A 9,590-nucleotide genomic window follows, 5' to 3' on the forward strand; every position below is an offset into this window, starting at 1 on the left:
GGCATGTGGTGCTGGGGGATTGAACTGTGGTCCCTGTGCTGTGCTTTGCTTAGCTTAAGCTTGTTCTAAGTAGGTGCTTTAGACCACTGAGCCATCTCACCAGCCCTCAAATAGTTTTTATCCCAAGGAAGAATTTAAAAAATGAGCTATACATTTGTGATTAAGTCAGATGAAATTCATTGAGGCAGCTGTATTATAAAACATTACTTGATAAATGATTATTTTTGTAAATCAGTAAGTTAATTTATTCTTGGTCTTCTTACTTAGATAAATCTTAAGGTCTTAGGTGTTGAAAACCATTCACTTTGTTTTTAGGACAGATTTTCACCCCACTTTTTTGTTTTATGAAACCTTACATTTATGTCTGAGAATACGTATTAGCATATGAGCTTAGTTTATCAATAAAGATGAATACTTAAAGCTGAAAAAAAAGAAACTTACGGATATGCAGTTATTCATGACACTGTTTTATTAACTTTTGAAAGGTTCTTATTACAAAATAATATCAATTCCTTCCTCTAGTCCCTGAGAACATTACTGTAATTCATTTCATTTATATATAAGCATACAAGGGGCCCCCGGAGATAGCTCAGTAGAATAAATGCTTGCCTGGCAGGCGCAAAGTACTGAGTTCAAACCTGGTACCACAAAGAAAAAACAAATTTTGTGGGGGATATCCTGTGGTGTACATATAAGCATACACAAGCACGTACACATGAACACATTGCTATTGTATTTTAAGCTTATCATTACCTATTAGATAAAACAACAGTAAAGCTGAACTTTAAATTTTTTAGCTTATTCCTTCTTTTATGGTTTCAGATTGGAAATTTTGATCTCTCATTTTCATTTCCTCTGAAGAATTTCTTTTCCCATATCTTCCAGGGCAGGTTTACTGTCAGCAAAGTGCTCCATTTCTGTTTGTCTGAAAAATTCTAGGTCCTGGGTTTTTCCATCAGACCTTAAATATTACACTCCGCTCTCTTCTTACAGGCATGGGTTCTGAGGAGTCAACAATGGTTCTTATCTTTCTTTCTCCAAAGGTGTTTTTATCTCCTGGATTCTTTCAGGTTTTCTTTTTTTAGCTTTGATTTTTCTACAGTCTAAAATGTATGTGCTCAGATATGGTTTTTCTGGCACTTTTTTGATGTCTTCTGAGCTTTCTGCACTTTTGATCTGACATTCATTTGAGGAAATTTTCATCACTACTGTTGCATATATTTCTCCTTTTCTTTTTTTCTGAATTTTTTACTGTATACTATGCTTTTTGCAACTGTCTCATAATACTTTTTTTTTTTTTTTTTTTTTTTTGCAGAACCAGGGATTGAACTCAGGCCCCTGTGCTTGCCAGGCAAGCAATTATTCTACTGAGTCATTTCCCTGACCCCTCATAATTCTTAAATATTAGTTTTTCATCAATCTTGTTTCTCTTTGCTTTTCACTTTTACATTTTCTCTTGAGCCATTCTCAAGTCTCAGAAAGATTTTCCTTGTTACATCTAAGCTGCAAATAATCCCCTTAAAGATTTTTCTTATCTGTTAGCATTTATTTTAATTTCAATCATTTCTTTTTTGGTTTTTTTATTTTTAGCATTTCTTCTTAAATTTCTTTGTCCTTATTTATTTGGCACAGGGTCTTGCAATGTAGCTCCAACTTGTAGTGATCCTCCTGTCACAACCTCCCCAGGGCTGTGTTTACCAGCATACACCACTACTCCCAGTTCCATGGGCCTCTATGATACGCCTGGGAGTCCAGGGCCTGCAAGGGCATGCAGTACCAGGGATCAAACCTGGGTCCTTGTGCTTGCCACACAGGTGGTTAGACTGCAGAGCTCTCTCCCAGCCCTTGAGGACTTCTTTTTACTTCATTACCCGTATCTCCATGTCTCAGCTTACATTATGTCTCCGTTCTTGCATGTTCCCTACTCTATCCTTAGAGTCTTTACCATCTTAATCATAGTTGTTATAAACATCTGATCTCATTATTATTCTACAACTTTCATGTTTGAGTTCAGTAATGATACTTAGCCTTCACCTCCCACAGTGGTTTGTCATATATATATATTTTTTTTTCATCAAAATGGAACATAATGTATTAGATGGAAAAAGAATTCTTATGACTATGCCTCAGCACTGGCTTAACAAGAGCTTGCATTCATGGCTTTCTGCTCCATCACACCTTAAATTTCCACATTAGTCTCTCAAAGGGGTGGGAATGGGGTTTCACCCACATCTTCACTTACCTGACAGACCTAAGAAGTTAATTTTCTTTTCATTTTTCTGTTTTATCATTATTACACAATTAGAGTTTTGTGCTTTTTCACTGCTACTCCAAAAACTATAAGACCATCATGCATATTTTTATTTAATTTCACACACACTTGTCTTGACATGTAGACTATAAATTCAATGTGATCCAAACTGTGTCTAATTACCAAACATTACAAATGCAGCTTACTTATATGTAAAAAAAGAGTGACTTTGCCTAGATTACTGACTAGTGCTTTCCCAGTGGATTTGGAGCAGGGGACATGGCTCAGCAGCATAAGTACCTTCCTGGCAAGTGCAAGGTCCTGAGTTTGATCCCTGGTACTGAAAAAAAAAAAAAAAAAAAGTGGCGAGGGGGGACCTCAGAGCTCTTTTGCATAGCAATTACAAATTGTCTAAGAAAAATTTTCTTGATGTTACCAACTCTATACTTTGAATATCAGAGGTTCTCAGTCCTTAGTGTTATAGCTCTAAGCTTTGGGATTAAGTGCCTTTTGTAATTTAGCATTTTAAATCTTAGTGTTATAGCTCCCAGCAGCTCCCAGTGACCCCTACAAACTTCTTAGCAGCCAATGCTAATAGTCCCATAGGTAGTGTTCTGGAAATCTTCCTACAGCTTCTGTTAGCTCTGTAGATCTCTCTGCTGGTCATTGTACGTCACATCAGGTTACCACTGATCCACAAATTACCACTGATCTCCCACCTTCTTGACCCCTCTCTAATACGTCACTCAAAGGGGCTCTTCAGAAAGCCAGTGTTATCCTTAGTATGACCAGACCTTGGTAGTACAACCTACTTGTCTGAGTTACCATACTGATTGCTGAGATAAAATGACCAATACCCAAAGTTGAAGAAGGAAATATTTATTGGCTAACTGTTTGTGGAGGGTTCAGTCCATAGTTGGATGGCTCCAATGAAGGGTGCCATGGCAGATGGGCAGTGCAGATGGCAAATAGTGGATGGCAGAGCAGGCAAGAGGTAACAGCAGCAAGAAGCAAACCTGACTTTCTCTTTCATGTATTGCTCTGAGTTTATTGACAACATTACAGCATAGCAAAAATATTCAAATAGCTCCCCGTGGCTGAGAGTAGGCTGTGTGGCCTGCAGGGTGGAGAGGCTGCCAACATCCAAAACCTTCTGCATTTCCTAGTGTCAGGACCTACTTCAGTGATTTCCTAATTCAAATCTGAGACTTCAGGGATATAACTCTCTTTCCTCTCTCTCCTGTTCCTGCAGCTTGATGGAAATACCCCATACAGGGCTTCTCTGAATCTGCTTCCTCAGATGTGTGACACAACCTGCTATCTTGTCATGGAGCTTCTTGTTGGGTATGATGATGATCCCCTTGCACATGGATGGATTTGGTAACAGCAGAGGTAACAGCAGCAAGGACCTGTTGGTGTGGGAGTCCTTGCCAAGGCATGTGTAACACTTCTTACTGATGGCCCAAGCTACCTTCTTCACTGTGATAGTACAAATGCAACCCACGTTGGTGGGTGATGGAGAAAGCGCCTACCTTTCCCTATTATCCCAGCTAGGCCTTTTGGTTGGTGTGGCACACCAAGTAGGAGACTTCTGTCTTAAGTAAATCTGTGTGACCACACCTAGAGCTGTGCTATTTCCAATCAGTGTACTAATTTAGCATCACACACCCTTAATCCTGGTATCACACACCCTAGATTCAGGCAGTGTGAAGAGCCTCACCTATGAGTGCATGAGGCTCTCTGTGGGACATCTAAATCTAAGCTTTAACACCTCTCAACCTATTCTATCAGAGATGAGAGTCTTGGTGGCAACAGAGCCATGTAATCAATGATTACATGCAAGGAGGACAGGGAACCAAAAGGAGCCCAGCTGGACTGATCTGAGGACTGAGGGAACACAGCATATATAGACCAGATGTGCCCTTACTTTTTCAGTTTCCTGCACATTATTGACATAATCTAGAACTTTCAAAGTAATCACAGAGGGGACATAGATCATATGAAAGCTATAGAGCCATCAGACAGAGTGGCTGCAGTATAGGATTTTCTGAGATAGGTCAAGTTTTAAACCCCAAAATGATGCAAGTGTTCCATGGAATGACTCTAGGCACCTAGAACAGCCTTAGCTGTCATGGTGAGGACTTGGCCAAATTGTACAAAATGACTGATCCCAAGGTTTCACAGAAATGTCAGGACATAAATCACTATTGCTACTGCTTTAAAGGCTTTGCAGGGGGGCAACAATGTTCCTTACAATCCATGCATTCTGTGAATTTTAGGACTATAGCTATGGGCCCCCTGCCTAAATTACCTTTCTCCAGTCAGACCTGGACCTTCATGTGCTCCTAAGAAAAAAACAATTCAGACAAAAAGGAGATGGGGTGTCGTATTCAGGAATTGATGGAAATAAAAACTTTAGAGAAGAGTTACAGTAACAAATGAACTAGAAGAAAACATAAAAAGAATACAAAACAGAAGTAAAAGAAAGATAAGACAGGGAAAAATTGAAAAAGGCAAAGAAGAAAGGTGGAGAAAAACCAAACACAGGCAAAAAAGGAAGAAAAAGCGAAAATACCAAAAATAAACCACTGAAGGAAAGAGAAACAGTCACAAACAGAAGAATCAGGGAAGGGGCTGGGGAGATGGCTCAGTAGAATAAGCACTTGCCTAGCAAACTCAAAGTCCTGAGTTCAACCCTCAGTTCCGGGGGAGTGGGGGAAGCACAGAAGAATCAAAAAAGGGCCAAACAAAACATTCCTGTGCTTTTCAGTGAGTGGGTTCTTTGCTAAATCTACAGTCTTTTTCTTTCTTTTTGTCTTCAGCGGAGGGTCTACAGGGTGTTCAGGGTCTCAGTACTAGATCAGACTTGTAGTGATCCTTCTGTTTACAGACTCCCAAGAGCTGGGATTACAGGCACGCTCCACCATGCCCAGTCTCTACACCTACAGTCTTGGAAGCTAGCCCGTTTTGATTGTTTCTCCACACCTACAAGGCAGGTGGTTTTTGAGGTACCTTTTCTGCCTCCAGGCCCTTCTGTGTACCCTGGACTGTGGTTACCAGCCATACTCAGTTTGTGCTTCTTTGCCTTGGTAGATTGGAAAGAGGGCCAACCCTCTGCTCTATGCTGACCTGGGCTTGTAAGTAGGGGTATCCATTAACTGTGGGATTTATTGTGAACAGTTTTCGGATTTGTTTGCAGCCTTTCTCTGCAGGCACTAAGCTTGTTTCTAACCAGATAAATTGGTTGTTCCTCACTGTCTCAGTTACTCTTCTGTCCTTTTTGGGACCAATGCCTGACACCCAAAATGAAGGAAGGAAAGATTTATTCAGCTCACAGTTACTGGAGGTTTCAGTCCATACTCAGCTGGTTCCAAGGCACACTGGCACGTGGCAGAGGGCAGCAGCTCATGGCGACAGGGAAGAGAAACAGCAAAATGGAGGAGGAGCAGCAACAATGGCTACAGAGAGAGGAAGTCTGCCTCCCTTAAATTGTACTCAGGCTGTCTGCCCCGGTCTGGGAGTAGTACTCACACCCATAATCCCAGCAGCACTCACACCCATAATTCCAGTGAATCATGAGTTAATCACAAACTTAGAAGTTTGCCCAATGATTGCAAGAGACTCTGGGGGGACAAATACACACAAATCATGACACTCACTCTGCTTTTCAGGCTAAAATGAAGCAACAGGTAGATCTGGATTTGAATAGGTGGATGGCCACGCCTGTGTCAGGAGCTAGACACTGCACCTCTGGCAAGAGCCTGTTTTTCATGGCAGTAAAAGGTGAACATGGAGGCTGCTGGTGTCCAGGGCCAGTCTGTCTGCAAAATGGTCACCATGTATACCAGTGAGCCTGTTTGTTTGTGTTGGTGGGGGTGGAGGGGTTGCTACATGTGTTTGCAGTGCCAAATCTCTGGCATGGGCCTGCTTCCTGTAGCTGTGCATAAAAAACAAAAAGAAAGAAAACAATGTGGAAATGGAATGTGAACATGAGATTCCATCCTGACACACACATTTTCTTCTATTTGTTTTTGAGTGACCAGTCCTTTGCAGAAGGAGTTGAATTGGAGGTGGATTACAGTAAATAAGACCCTTCATCTTTTTATTTATCCCTTTTCCTTAGAGCATATTCATGATCCAAATTTTAGGAGTTAACAGCAGTTGACCTAAAAGATTGTGAGTCCTAGCCCTTCTGAGATTTAGCATCCTGCTGCCGTAATCTAAAATATCATGTGAGAGAGTCACTGCTGACTTCTTTCTTCTCTTCCTACCAAGGCTTTATTTTCTAAGAATGAAGCCACTGCAGATTTCACTTTGCTTTGTAGAAGTTTTCAGCGAAGCTATTCAACCCAAAGCTAGGTTGGGATGTCAAACCACAGTACCTGTTCAAGTGAGGCTACCCAGCTTCTCTGTGATAAACTGTGTCCCTCCCCAAATTGCTAAGTTGAAGTCAAAATCTAGCCCCTCAGCATGGATATCTTCATACTGCATCTGCACAGAGTCAATCAGGTTCAAATGAAGCTGTTACAGTGACCCAAATACATGGTGTTGATGAGGCATAAGCGACTGCATCTTAATCTTCACTCACTTATGCTATAGATAAACCCACTCCCCCACCTTTCCAATGTACCTAACCATAAAACCATGATAAATGGTCAGCAGTGCTTGGGAAATGGAAAAGTTCTTCTAAAGAACCTGAAAATGAGGTAATGTGGTAACTATGGAAACTGGAAAAGTATATAACCTCAAAGCAAAGTTCAGGTGAGTACTACTTTTAGAGTTCTGACCCAAAGTCAGGTCATCAGTTGGTTACAAACTTGGAATAAAATTTGTTCCTTCACACTTGGTCACTTGTGGCTTTTATCTTCATTGTCATCTGCTTCTACATTGTCTTGATGGTATCTTACAAAGAGTTAATTCAGACACATAGGGGCACCAGGACATGCAATGTGAGAAAGCTCACATGAGATCTCAGCGAGAGGTTAATTACTGGAGTTTGAACGCCTCTTCCAGAGCTCAGGTTGAAACTTATTTGCCATTTTGTTCCGATTGAGCAGGAACTTTTAAGGCACAATAAATCCTGTGGGCTTTAACCTGCTATGAATTAATGCTGTCATTGCGCAGAGCAGGCTACTGCAAGAATGGGCTAAGTCAGGTCCCCTCCCACCTCTCTCCATGTCCTCTCACCATTTGGTTCCTTCTGTCATGGAGATACACAAGGAGAGGTCAGTTTTGCCTATATCTCCCCCAGATTGAAGTCTCTCCAACTTGAGCTTCTTAGCATTCAAGTCTGTGAGCCACATAAACCTCTATTTTCTGTAATTACTCTCTCTATGCTTTTTTTTTATCATAGCAGGATACAGACTACCACAGTACACTGCTACCAAGAAGAGGCTATGGCTATAACAAGTACTCGAAAATATAGAGATACTTTTAGAACTGGGTAATGGATAGAGGCTACAGGAATTTGTAGGGGCAAACTAGAAAAAGTCTGCCTTTATGTGAATATAGCAAATATATTCCACTAAGGATAAATCTGGTGAGCAATTGGAAAGAGGAAGCTATAGAAAAATGTGAATGTACATAGATACTATCTGAGTGGTTATGGTCAGAATGGTGGTACAAATACTGAGGGCAAATGTCATTCTAATGGGGCATCAGATGAAAATTAGGAGCAAGGTATTGCAAATTGTTACAGAGTTGCAGAGCATTTGACATGATGTGTCCTAGGTTTTCATGGGATGTACAGTTGAAGAGGGATGGACTGGAACATCTGGTAAAAAAAAAAAAAATAGCTACAGGAGTGAACGTGCAACTCATTGGTGAAGTCCTGTTTAACATGCAGGAGACTGTGTATGTGACGCTAAGCAACCAGAAAAAAAAAAAAAAAGAAAGAAAGAGCTGAAATTGCCCCCAATCAGAATTTGGAAATCTCTAACTTGACCCTGTAAAGTGTGACAAGGTAGCCACATGACCTGCACACTTGTGATGCCAGCAGTCTATGATGCTGAAGTAGGAGAATCCCGAGTTCAAACCTACAAAAAGCAACTTAGTGACCTACCAAGACCCTGTTCCCAAAAAGAGAAAGAGAGAAGAGAAGAGATGGCACAAAAGGGAAATCAGTGACAAAGATCAGGGTTCAAGTCCCACTACTGTTCTCTAAAGTGAAATAACATTTTAAACAAGTGAAAAGATGCACTTAGAAGAGCAAACCAAGCGTATGTCCTATGGCTTGTTTGCTGAGATTAGCACAGACAGATGCAGTCTTCAGGACAAGGGAGGGCAGATTCCCAAGACATTCAGAAATTTTTTTTCACAAATAGGATTTTCTTATCATTATTAAAAATCTGATCTTAAACATCCTCTTGGACTGGTGGTTCATATCCATCAGCTTGTCCCACTTTAGCTCCACGCTCATCCCCAGTAACCTTTCCAAAGCTACTACCTTCACCATGAAGCTCCATGAGTTTTCCCAATTCAAACTCGGACTTATTCAGCAATTTGCTTTTCTGCCCAAGATATCACAGAGAGGGTAGATAGACTGGCAACCCCTTTGTTATGTCTTTCCCACTGCTGTGTGGAATCAGTTTATTGACTACTTCCTTCCAGTCATTTGTACCTCTCCGGTCATGATTTCCATCATCTTCTTCTGGATCTATCTGGTGGACCTGCTGGTGCTGAGCTTAAGAGATCTTCTGTATCTGATTGTTATGTTTTTTAGTAAAGAAAACACAGAACAAATGAAGCAAGTAATCTTCACTAGTCTTGATATCCACATGAGCTTCGATCATGGTCTGCCATTTTTTGACCATGGAACACACTTTGTCATGGGTGAGGTCCATGCCATGGAAGTTAGGCAGTTTTTTCCTGAACATCTTCAGTAATTAGCTTGAATTTTCTAAAGGCAGCTTCATCAATCTGCAGATCAGCAAGGCTCACTTCAAACACACGACCTTTGAGCCCATCAGATGCAATTTTGGTTCCTTCAGTTCTGGTGACAAGTTGCTCCAGTATTTCTTATGTTGAACATCGCTGGTGCCTTCACATCGTACCAGTCTTTTTTAGAAAATGGATGAACTGACTTTCCTTTTGGCTCCCTTTCTGCTGCCTTTCATAAGGCGCTTCTTCTTGCCTACTGCCATACTTCTGCTCAGAGAGGCAAAAGGGCTGAAGTATAACTCCCAGAACTCTTTAAAAGAAGTCATACTGAAAAGCTTTGAGGACCACTCTTCCTATTACCCAGAGCTCTAGGAATGAAAACTGGCTTCACCTCACAGGCCCAGGACTCCTCTGTGGCTCGCTGCCTTGTAGAGAGCCCATGCCGCGAATCGCGGCTTCA

The 9,590-nt window shown here is 41.2% G+C and overlaps 1 pseudogene; it reads left to right on the forward strand.

Moving 5' to 3' along the window:
• The window catches only part of LOC105743798, a 15,259-nt pseudogene that overhangs the window by 5,296 nt on the left and 373 nt on the right, over nucleotides 1–9,590 (forward strand).

The sequence above is a fragment of the Octodon degus genome, unplaced genomic scaffold (genome assembly GCF_000260255.1).
Source record: "Octodon degus isolate 3935 unplaced genomic scaffold, OctDeg1.0 scaffold00168, whole genome shotgun sequence".
NCBI classification, from domain to species: domain Eukaryota; kingdom Metazoa; phylum Chordata; class Mammalia; order Rodentia; family Octodontidae; genus Octodon; species Octodon degus.